Source organism: Lissotriton vulgaris, chromosome 2_1 (assembly GCF_964263255.1).
Source record: "Lissotriton vulgaris chromosome 2_1, aLisVul1.2, whole genome shotgun sequence".
NCBI classification, from domain to species: domain Eukaryota; kingdom Metazoa; phylum Chordata; class Amphibia; order Caudata; family Salamandridae; genus Lissotriton; species Lissotriton vulgaris.
Window position 1 is genome coordinate 1,475,649,143 of NC_141687.1, and position 12,362 is coordinate 1,475,661,504.

The window sequence follows — 12,362 nt, forward strand, 5'->3', positions numbered from 1 at the left end:
GGACAAGCGTTCTCTTTTGAATAATTTGGGATTAGAAGTTTTACTTACATCTAAACAAATGGGTATAAAAAGAGGTGTTGCAATATGTATGAGAAAAGGAGTCGGGAAGTGCTTGAAAACATTAGCTGATAAATGGGGTAGATGGGGGCTTGCTGAATTAATTATTGGTAGCTGCAAATTTACTATATGTTGTATTTATGGCCCTAATTTAGATGACGCTGAAGTGTTTAACACTATGAATGCTGAGCTAGCTACGTGGACACAGCCAATAATACTATGTGGGGACTTAAATATACATTTGGCAGCTGATTGGAATATTAAATCAGGGATGAGATACACGGGCTGCAAGATTAGAACTTATAGAGCACTCAGAGATCTGGTGTTAAACAATGGGCTAACTGATGTATGGAACAAATTTTATTGTAAAGATCCAGGATATACTTTTTTCTCCATTCCTCATCGGAAATTTGCCCGTTAGACTATTTCTTTGTATCCTCTTTATTTTTGGATAAAATCCATATTGAAATACTACCTCAAGTTATTTCTGACCATAATCCTATGATTGCTGAGATTCAGTTTCCCACTGACTGTCAAAATCCAATCAGACTCTAGTCATTCCAGAGAAACCTGCTATTAGATGAAGAATATCTGCAATCAATGGCTAAAATTACCAAAGATTACTTCTTAATAAACAATGATACTGCCTCTCCACAAGAAGTGTGGGACTCATTTAAATCTATAGTACGGGGGGAGACAATCAGCTTTGCAAACTATAAGAGGAAGAAAATTCAAACAGACTTTAAGGAGAGGCTAAATAAGATTAGGATAGCCGAGATGGATCTATCTACTGCTTGCAAAAATAACGTAGGAATAGAGGATGCACAATTACATCTAGTTACGGAACGCTCTGGTCTGCGTATCCATATTGCTGACGAAGTTGCGGCAAAATTCAAGCAATATAAAACTGAACGCTATGAATACAGTGAACGCACCGGAAAAGTCTTAGCTCAACGCCTACGACAAAAAGCCTCAGCTAATGAAATACAGTGCATTAAAGACATGAATGGTGTTTTTCATGAACGTAGGGAAGAAATATTAGAAGCATTCCATGATTTTTATAAGGCATTGTATAATGATCTCAGTAATGAAGTTGACAAGACTCTTAATCCTGCAGATTATCTTAGAAGTGCTAACCAACGTTCATTGTGTCCAGAAAAGACAGATCTATTTATAAGGCCAATAAGCTGGGATGAGATTGAGAAAGCCATTATGAGTCTCGCGGCAGGTAAAGCGATGGGGCCAGACCAGATACCGCTTGAATTCTATCGGACATTTAGACATATGCTTAAACCAGAGCTGTTAAAGATTTTTAATTTAGCGTTTCAAGGAAAATCTCCTGATTCTTGGTCTACTGCCACTATAGTTGTTTTTGTAGAAAAGAATAAGGATCCAAAAGAATTAGGGTCATATCGCCCTATCTCTCTTATTACCGCAGATAGCAAGATCTATTCTAAAATTCTTGCATAGATTAAATGATGTAATGGTAGATTTGGTCTCTCATATTCAACATGGTTTCATTAGACATAGGGATACCACAGATCATGTCAAACGTGTTATAACATTATTGGATTGGGCTCAAGCAAAGGAATCCCCAGTTGGGGTGATTCTACTAGATGCTGAAAAAGCGTTTGACAGGGTCGACTGGGGATTCCTTTGGATGGTGCTACAATGGAAGGGCTTTCCTTCACAATTTATTAAAGCTATACAAGCACTCTATTCTAATCCCAAGGCTGTAATAAGATTAGGCACTGATACCTCTAGACCCTTTCTAATTACAAGAGGGACCAGACAGGGCTGCCCCTGTTCTCCGCTTTTATTCGCTCTTTATTTAGAACCTTATTTGAATAAACTAATTATGGAACCTGATATTCCATCAGTTCAACTTTACGAGGTAGACCATAAAGTTCTCGCGTACGCAGATGATGTGGCCATTGTAACCTCTGATGCTACCACTGCGCTTCCTAAAATAATTGAAGTAGCTCGAGAATATGGTAAATTTTCCGGATACAAGCTTAATATTTCAAAAACCCAGATCATACACTCTGAGACTGGTACACCTACTGATATCCCATTAAATGCTACAGCCACATATCTTGGCGTAACTGTTTCTCCTAAAATTGATGACATTGTTGGATTAAATCTGGATCCTTTGCTTATTTCTACTAATAGAACTTTAGAAAGGCTAAATAATTTACATTTATCTTTATATGGACGAACTAACGTAATTAAGATGATGATCTTCCCAAAATTTCTTTATTTCTTTCGAACTATTCCTCTATTTTTTTCAATGTCTCTTTTTAATAAGATTGACAGGATGCTGTCCAGATTTTTGTTGGGGTACCGCCGCTCAAGAAGATCTCTAAAATGGTGTACTCTTCCGCAAGAACGTGCTGGGTTGGGATTCCCGAACTTTAGATTGTATTATTGGGCTAATACTCTTAAAGCAATTAGGGTGCTATTATTCCATGACCATGTTACCGAAACCTCTATGGCACCCTCTATTTTTGAAATGTTAATGGGCGCTGATGTGAGTCAATGTTTACTGAAGTTCATGGAACCAAGCTACTACAAAAGAACAAAATTCAAGGTGTTTTTATCTGCTTTCTTAGTTTGGAGACAAATCAATAAAAGCTTGAGGATAACTTCAAAGATTAATTTTTATACACCTATTTTTGGTAACACATCATTACCGGGGATTTTTCAAGATATGACAATACATCGGTGGCATGTGAGACAGATCCATTTATTGGGGCAACTGTATCAAAACGGGATTTTTGTGTCCTTTTCTGAACTTCAAGAAACATTTGGCCTTTCTAGGAACGAATTCTTTAAATATTTACAGATCCGTAGCTTTTTGGAAAAAAAAAATCTGTCATATAATGATGCTATGGAGACTATTGATATTCTAGAGAGTTGTAGGAAGAACAGCCGTATTGGTACGATTTATCAATTAATGGTTAATAGGTTGCAGGATGATCTTGATCAGCAGGCCCAGAAATGGCAAAGAAAATTGAGCATAGAAGGTATAGACTTGGCAAGGGCCTTTGAGCTGAGTAAAAGAGTACTAATTAATAGTTCTCTCAAAAGTCAACACTATGGGCCCGATGTAGGTAAATCCCATTTACCGATTTTGAAATACCGAATCCTACCGATTCGGTATTTCAAAATCGGTAAATGGTATGTAGGTCCCAACATCTGGATTCGTGTCGAATCCTTAACAATTCTTTAATTACCGATTCGGTAAATACCGAATCGGTAATGCCCATTCATTCCTATGGGCTTTGAAGCCCATAGGAATGATTAGGCATTACCGATTCGGTATTTACCGAATCGGTAATTAAAGAATTCACAAGGGTGCAGGGGGTGTCACTTTGACACCCTCTGGCACCCCCAAAACAGGCACAGGTGCCATGTGGCAGGCATACCTGCCCTAAGGGCAAGTCTGCCTGTCACATGACATAGGTGTGCATGCACACATGTGCATGCACACCGGAATCGGTATTTTACCATGGATTTGTATTCCATGGTAAAATACCGATTCTGTAAGCCATGTGCAGAAGGTACATTGCCTACCTACATTGCATTTTCGGTAATTTTACCGAATCGGTAAATATTACCGAATCGGTAATTATTTTACAGAATCGGTACATTTTACCGAATCGGTAAATTTACCGATTCGGTAATGATACCGATTCGGTAAAATTACCGAAAATGTGCCCCTACATCTCAATAGCCCTTTACCGATCGGAAACGGCCGAAAATCGGTATTTTCGGCCGATTCCGATCGGTAAAGGGCTACCTACATCTGGCCCTATATGTCTACCTTGGACCTCTACTACACACCTGCTAAACTAGCCAAATGGAAGGCCACGAAAGGTATTAATTGTAGCCTTTGTGGAATACTAGCAGCGGACTCATGCCATATGTTTTACAGCTGCTTCAAATTGGCGTTATATATAGATAGACTGAATTTTTTTTGACTAACTTGCTCAATGTTAATATTAAGCTATGTCCCTCTTTGATTATTTTCGGTATTTATTTTCCTTCTGAAAATTTATCTGCTGATCAAGAATACTTTCTGTTTATCGGAATGGCTGCATATCGCTTTTGTATTACTTCTAGATGGCTGGATTTAGATCCACCCACATTTGAACAATGGCTGGGAAAGCTGCTAAATATTTATAGAATGGATAAAGCTGTTTATAATTGAAAGGACAGAAAAAGAAGATTTTTGGTCGGAATTTATGGTCCCCTATTGAAAACTGGATCTAAACCTAATAATTACTGTTTATTGCAATGATATTTCTTTGATTTTTTTCTTCTTATGCCAATAATGTACCAGAAACTATGTGAATGACGGTTGTTGACTAGAAGTTGTTGTATCCTTGTATGTTTTATGCCTCTGCCATAAAATAAATTTAAAAAAAAGAAATAAAAAAAAAAGAATGAGGATTTGGAAGCGTGCTCCCGCCGTAATAGTGTTCGTATTTTAGGCCTTGCGGAGTCCACCAACACTGGCAAGATGGAGACCTTTGTAGAGACTCTAGTCACTGACCTGTTTGGTAAAGAATCCTTCTCCTCACATCTCATCATCGAGAGCGCCCACAGATCCCTGGCAGCTCGCCCGCCTCCTGGAGCCCAACCACGTCCCATCATTGTGCGCTTTCTAAACTACAGAGACCGCGATGCGGTGTTAAGACGCGCTAGGGAACTGGGAACTGTGCACTACTGCAACACAACTCTATCTTTTTTCCCAGACTTTACCCCTTCAGTCCAGGAGGCCAGGCGCAAATTTGCTGGGGTCAAAAAGAAACTTCAAGTGCAGGAGTTCTTGTACGCCATGCTGTACCCAGCTAAATTGAAAATCACACTTGGAAGCAAGCATCACTTTTTCCAAAGCCCACAACAGGTGGAAGACTTTCTTAAACAGCATAGGAAGGGCAGAGACGGCGGGGAGGCGGCTCGACAGCGATCTAGGTCTCCTTCACCCATGTCACAACAAGACTGAATTGTCATACTGGGATGTTGATCCAATTAGAGCTGCGATTTATACCCTTTGCCTATGTGTAGCCTAATTTCTAGAGCTTTAGATGTGATGCTTGATCTGTACAAATCCCACCGGTCTTTCATATCCATTTAGCGCTCGGTCGTCCACCTCCGTCCCACGCTAGGAGTCTGGGGTATATCCGACTGCCTGTGGGTGCAAGTAGGGAGGTGGTTGGCTGGTTTGGCGCCCCTAGTCTCGGTCCCCCGATGAGCGAACCCCCAAGCTCCCCATCCCTTCTCAGAGTTGGGGCAAGTGTAGTATCTGGTATACTCTTTGGTTTGTTATGTTTCTGGGTAGGTGGGTGGCTGTTGTATACCCGGCTAGTTGGGATTGCCGGTGTGGGTAGGTTGGTGCTTCGAACTACTGCTACTGTTATTGCAAGGTCTGGCATGCTTCTTTGGGTGGGGTCTGCAGGGGGATTTTGGGGGGTAACTGTCCTATCCATGCCATCAATTGTGCTTTGGTCTTGGCTCGCGCCATCATATGCTACATGATTCGATACATGTCTGAATGGGTGACGTAGAGGGTACACAACCATCACACCAGTTTCGTCTAGACTCCTGGAATGTTCGAGGGCTAAATATTCCCAGGAAAAAGAGACAAATTCTGGGATACCTTGACAGACAAGGCGTGTCAATAGCCATGCTCCAGGAAACTCACCTGCTGCCTGATAGCTCTCCCTTATTCGCCTCCAGGTGGGCCTCATGCAAGGTTTTCTCTTCCTACTCCAATTATGCTAGAGAGCTCACGATCTTGATCAGACGGGGGTGAGGTTTACACCTGCTGGTACGGATGCGGATTCCTGTGGCAGATACTGCATGGTCTGGGGGAAACTACACTCACACACAGTCCTTTTCGCCTGCTACTATGGCCCCAACTCCGACGACACCTCTTCGCTTCTCACACTGTGGGGCAAAATCCAAACATTGGGCATAGGTCGTGCTATATTGGGTGGGGACTTTAATACTGCCTTAGACCCTCGCCTAGACAGATCTGTCCCCCAGGCCTCACACTACTCCCATACCCAACGCATTCTGTCCTCCATTGTTGCTGAACACCACTACATTGACGCCTGGAGACACCTACACCCGTCCCTCAAACAGGGCACTCATTACTCTGCCATGCACTCTACGTGGTCACTTCTAGACTATGTGCTACTTTCGGCAGGCCTTGCTCCCTGGTTGGTTACCGCCCTACACCTTGCCAGAACTTTCTCAGATCATTCCCCGGTCCTAATATCGCTACGTCTGCCCACTGAGGTCTCTCCTTACCTGAGCTGGCGCCTCAACCCTGCCCTTCTCACAGACTCTGCCTTTAGGGCAGAACTCGGACAGGATGTCCAAGACTTCTTTGAGCGCAATATAGGGTCAGTGTCGAATCTCACGACGGTTTGGGAGGCCTTTAAGGTCACGGTACGAGGCTGGTGCATCGCTAAGGGGGGAGGGGTCCTTAAATCTCTACGCGATGAGTTGGGTAAGCCGAACTTCGCAAACTGGAACAAAGCAGAACCCGCGACGCTCGGGGACACACTACCAATGCCCTGCTCAGGGACAAGCTGAACGAGTACACAGAAGCGGCAGCTAGGGAGTGTAAGTTTCTCGGAAAACTGCACACTGCACGTATTTTTGGCGAGGGGGACAGACCGGGTAAGGCGCTCGCATCTGCCATTCGAGCCCCTCGATATAAAAATTTCGTCTCAATATTACTGGACGAACACCTACTCCCACAACGAGATCTCACAGAACAACTCCGCATCCTCACAAGCCATTATTCCACTCTCTACACCTCTCAAAGGTTGGCCCCCATCGACCTACGTCCATACCTGGAGGACACGGCCATTGCGTGGCTTGGTCCATCTCAGCAAAAATTCCTGCACCATATACTTGAGGTGGACGAAATAAAAGATGCCATCATGTCCATGAAGTCGGGCAAATCACCGGGATCTGACGGGTTGCCAATTGACTTTTACAAGACCTACATCCATATTCTGGCCCCGATACTGCAGCAAGTTTACTACTCTGCCCTAGAAGAGGGTACCGTGTGCGAAGCCCTCATAACGTCCCGCCTAAAACCAGGCAAACCACCTGAGCACTGCGACTCCTATAGACCCCTTTCTTTGCTCAACACCGATGTAAAAATGTTAGCGAAAGTACTAGCGTCGCGCCTCAACCTTTTGATGGAACGCTTGGTCTTGCCGGACCAGGCAGGCTTTGTCCCCAACAGAGCGACATCTCATAATTTGCGTACCCTTCAAGCAGTACTACAAGATATTAACCCCCACTGTGAGGCAGCTGCGGTTTTCCTTGACGCTACCAAAGCGTTTGATTCCCTTGAGTGGGATTACCTTCTGGCTCTTCTTGAGCGAATGGGCATTCCATATAGCTTTCTGGACTGGATCAAATTACTTTATTGCAACCCCACGGCTTCAGTCCTGCTAAATGGTGCCAGGTCGTCTCCCTTTGAGATCCAGAGAGATACCAGACAGGGGTGCCCTCTCTCCTCTGCCCTCTTTGCGATCGCCATTGAGCCGTTAGCGGCCAAACTCCGACAACACCATAATCACCGATCCCTCACATACCCGGAGCGCCAGCTCCTCGTCGCACTGTATGCCGACGACATGACTTTGTATGTTGATGAGCCGAGAAACAACCTCAATCCCTTGCTACGTGAAATTACTAAATTTGGTGCCATATCTGGTATACAAATGAATTGGTCTAAATCGGCCCTATTCCCCTTGACTCATAAGACTGCGCCATTCCCCCTGGACTACCCTTTGATATGGGAAACTGAGGAACTAAAATACCTCAGTATCATCATTTCACAGAACCGTGAGGTGACACCATCACTAAGTGGATCCACCTCCCACTTTCAATGGCGGGACGAATCTCCCTGATTAAGATGGTGGTCCTTCCCAAGCTGCTGTATCTCTTCACTAACATTCCGTACAGCCCAGGCCCCCACTTTTTCCGTGCCCTTAACTCCCAAATGACGCGCCTTATATGGGGTGGCAAACAAGCCAAGGTTAGCCTGAAGACCCTCATGTTACCATATCATCAAGGTGGGTTTGATGTCCCCAACTTTCAACGTTATTACGACTGTGCCCAGTGTCACTTCGCTTTGTACTGGTTTCATCCTCCTCCTTTCATGGCCCATTTGGCGGTGGAGGATGGATATATGCGGCCTCTGCTGCCATTGGGTTATTTATACACTACCACGCGTGTCATAGAACGAGACCCGACTACGGTGGACTGCACCGTTCAGGCATGGAAACGCCTGGCGGACCACATGGAGGTCGAGTTCCTATACTCTCCATGTATGCCTCTTGCGCATGACCCGCGTCTGCGGATCTCCTGCGAGGAAATTGGCCGTAAACTACTTGCGAAATTGGCACTGCATACGTGGGGAGATCTTTACCTCCAAGGACAGTTCTGTACATCAGCACAATTCTTTGGAGAGTATCCCCCCTCTATTATGGACACGTTCCTTTATGTCCGACTTCGGAAGAATGTCAAAGCTGTCACTCTTGCCTTCCCTGATGAGCCAGATACCTTTGCACCCCTCCACAACCTGTTACAAACGGATGCCCCCAAACATGTTGTGTCTATGCTATACAAACACGCGCAACCTGCCCCGTCACCCCCACTGTTAAAAGCTCGTAGTGACTGGGATAACGACCTCGATGCTCCGCTATCGGACGAACAATGGGAGGACAGCTGCTCACACACAAATGCAGTGACTGGTAATGCCCGTCTACGACTAATTCATTTCAAATTTTTGCACAGACTGTATTATACCCCCTACAAATTGTTCCGTTTCGGCCTACGAGACAACGACCAATGCCTCAGATGCAGGAGCGAAGGGGCTGACTTTTTCCATCTGGCGTGGACGTGCCCAGTGGTTGCAGAGTACTGGTGCGAGATCTTTAGTGGGTTGGGGTAGCCATTGACCCCTGTCCTAGGGTTGCCTTGCTGGGCCATGCTGTCCCTACGCTAAAATCACACAGGAAATTTTTCGCACTGAGCCTCCTGTTAGCTAAGCGCCAAGTGTTATGTAGATGGGGCAGGGGCCGAGCGCCTAAATTCAAGACGTGGCTAAACACAATGTCTACTTGGCAAGATCAACTCCATAATTATGCCGAACTCTTACCACACAAATCTCGCCCCAAGGATCTCTGGGGTCCCCTCACTTCCTACCTTCTCCACCAACAGGGTGAGGAATCATCGGAAGCATGAACTCTAGTGGCACTGACCTACACCTAATCCCTTTCCCCTCCCCCCCTGGGTGTCTTTTATCATTAGTCTAGGCTGCACCCGATGCCTTATGGTGACACTCCCGGGACATTGCCCCACCCTCTGCACCAGGTGACGACTGGACCATTAGCCTCACCGACTCACGAGGCCTAGCGTCTGACAGATAGGTAAAATGCACCCCCCCGGATCGGACTACTTACTCACCTCACCTGTATGTGTTGGACGTCCCAACCTCCATGACCTTTGCACGTTATTACTCTTTCTGATTTAGATGGTATAATCCCCCCGCCTCCCACCTCCTCCCCTCCCCTGTTCCCCCTCACCCCCTCCCTCTCATGTCAGTAAGAAGTATCCAATGGATGCGGAGCTACACTCATCCTGATTATGTAGGACCCTATATACACTCATTACCATTCTCTAGCTCCTCATCTCAGTGTCCTCTGATCCACATACTACGTATGGTGGTATATCATGGGGGGGATTGTCTTTGTTGTTTGCAGTTTCTTTACAAAAAAATGATAAAAGGAACCTCTGACTATTGCTGCTGGTTTATAAGTTGCTTCCTTATTGGCATTGTAATACACATTTCAACAGGTTATTTCAGCTTTGAATCGCGGCCGGCCCTGCTGGGTTGTAGGCGACATGCTGTGTCAATATGTTTTAATGCCTGACCATCTAATTGTCACCGCTATCCCCCCCGTTGTTTGCTGCCGGCCTGCCGTAGCAGGTTGTAGGCGTGAAGCTGTGTATTACCCTTCTTTTGCCGTCAATAAAGGTTTTTTTTAAAAAAAAACACTGTTTCTCATGTATGTCTCAATGTAATTTATCTCTCTCATGGCTTCTCATTACACACTCATTGCCATGATGTATTGTTGTAGGAGACGCCGGATATCCAAACATGCCGTGGCTCATGACGCCACTACGCAACCCCAGAACTGCTGCAGACCAGCGGTACAATAATGCACACGGGCAGACCAGGCATGTGATAGAGCGTACATTTGGACTCCTGAAGAGCCGTTTCAGGTGTCTCAACAAGACAGGCGGATCCCTTCCATACGACCCGCTCAAGGTGTGTAACATCTTCATTGTGTGCTGCATGCTGCACAACATGGCAGAAGAGAAGGACGTGCCACTCATCCTGGATCCTAATGATGAGGAACATCCACCCGTTTAGGATGAAGGCCTTGACGAGGATGCTAGCAATGAGGAGGATGATGATGATATCCGGAGTCAGCTCTTACGCAACTTCTTCTCATAACGGTGAGTACCTGTAAAATAGTGTTCATGCTACTACCATAGAGTGACATGTGTAGCATACTGTGTGACCAGCAGACTGTCTACAATGTCACTTTGATGTCTGTGGTGCAGTGTCACACAAGTGCCGATGTCATGCCACACACATGAGCGCAATGAGTGAACTTTGAATGTACAAGTGTACTACATTGTTAGTGTTTTGTACATGACCATGTCTGAATTAATATATTCAGTATGTGACCCCTTGTGTGCCTGTCCTTTCCAAGTCGCCCTGCCTGTTGTCTGTTTGTGTCATCTTGGTCCTCCTGCAATTCCTCTTGATGATAGCAACGTCGGATGAATCTGTGTTCCCTGCTCCCTCTCATGGTCACGGTAGGCTTATTTTTGTGGCTTTGATCCTCATTACTCGCTGTTGAGTTTGGTCCCACCTGCTTGTCATGTTTAGCATAGTGGGGCACAGTTGCAAGAGCCAATGACTGGCTCCTGTGTGGCTTCCTTGTGTTTAGGTCATTCCTTTCCTCATTGGAGAAGCTGCTAACGGCTCTTGCGGGTGATATCTACTTTCCTGTCATGGCCCTTACAGATTCACAGGGCTAAATACGGATTGTTGGCCTCGTGTCAGTAGCACTGCTATACATTACATTTTCTGAGATTAGGACCCTCAATCATACACTGTGAAATATTTGATAGCCGCATGGATCTAATTGCATAGTAGCAGCCTTGTGAGCGTTACACTTGCTTTGTTCAGGTGAGAAACTGTACTACCTATTTATCTGTTGGTGTTCAAGCATCTGATCTAGTCTCATTGCTAAATCTGTGATCACACATAGGGTACAGTGCCAGTGGTTACACTTCACAGGTGTGACTGGTACAGTGTAGGTCTAAAGGTATTCTGTGATTCTGTGACAAAAGTATTGAATCCTTATGCATGTTTAACTTTGTTTCAGATCTCCCTCCATGCAGTTCCCATCCTCTCCTTCCCTCGCCTGATCTCCCTTTTGTGTCTGTCATTTGTACTCAGACCAAGGAGCTATTTGGAGATGGAACCCTTTCAGCATCGCACCACTCTGATGATCAAAGGTACGGCCAGTCCCTGGAAGTCTTGTGGAGAATCTTTCAGCCGCATTACAGGTGACATCATTGCATGACTGTTATTGTCTTCAGAGCAATGACACTGGGCATGTACATTGGCTAATGCAGCATGGCCTCACAAACAACGTTATCCTATTGTGTAGTAAGTGTATTTAACACAGTACACTGTGCCTCATTGCTGTCAACGCACATCTCTTGCCAATCTGCATGCGTTCAATATGGAATTGTTTACGATGGTTGTTCATATGTGTTTACGTGTACAGTGACAACATGCATGCTGTTGGAAATGGCAAATGTACCATATAGTGCCTGACATACATGGTTGTGTATGTGTTGTTTAGCTTGCTACACACGACGTGCAGGCTACACCTGCTGATGCTGTGTGTCCTGTGCCCCGCTTGGCCTTAGGCTGCCCAATCCTGTGCCCATGATCTTTGGCGACTGTTCACACATTTAGCTCGCGGTGAGCCATGGGTGACCAGACACTCCAGCCTTCACATACACATGTCACTTTGTGCCCTGCTAGAATCCTTGGATTTGTGTGCTTGTTTAGCATGTTGTCACCCCCCATCCTGCTGTCATGTGTTCACTCATTCGTGCTGCTGCATCCCCAGCCACAACGCAGCACCGAGTGGCCAGATCCTGCACCACACACACCT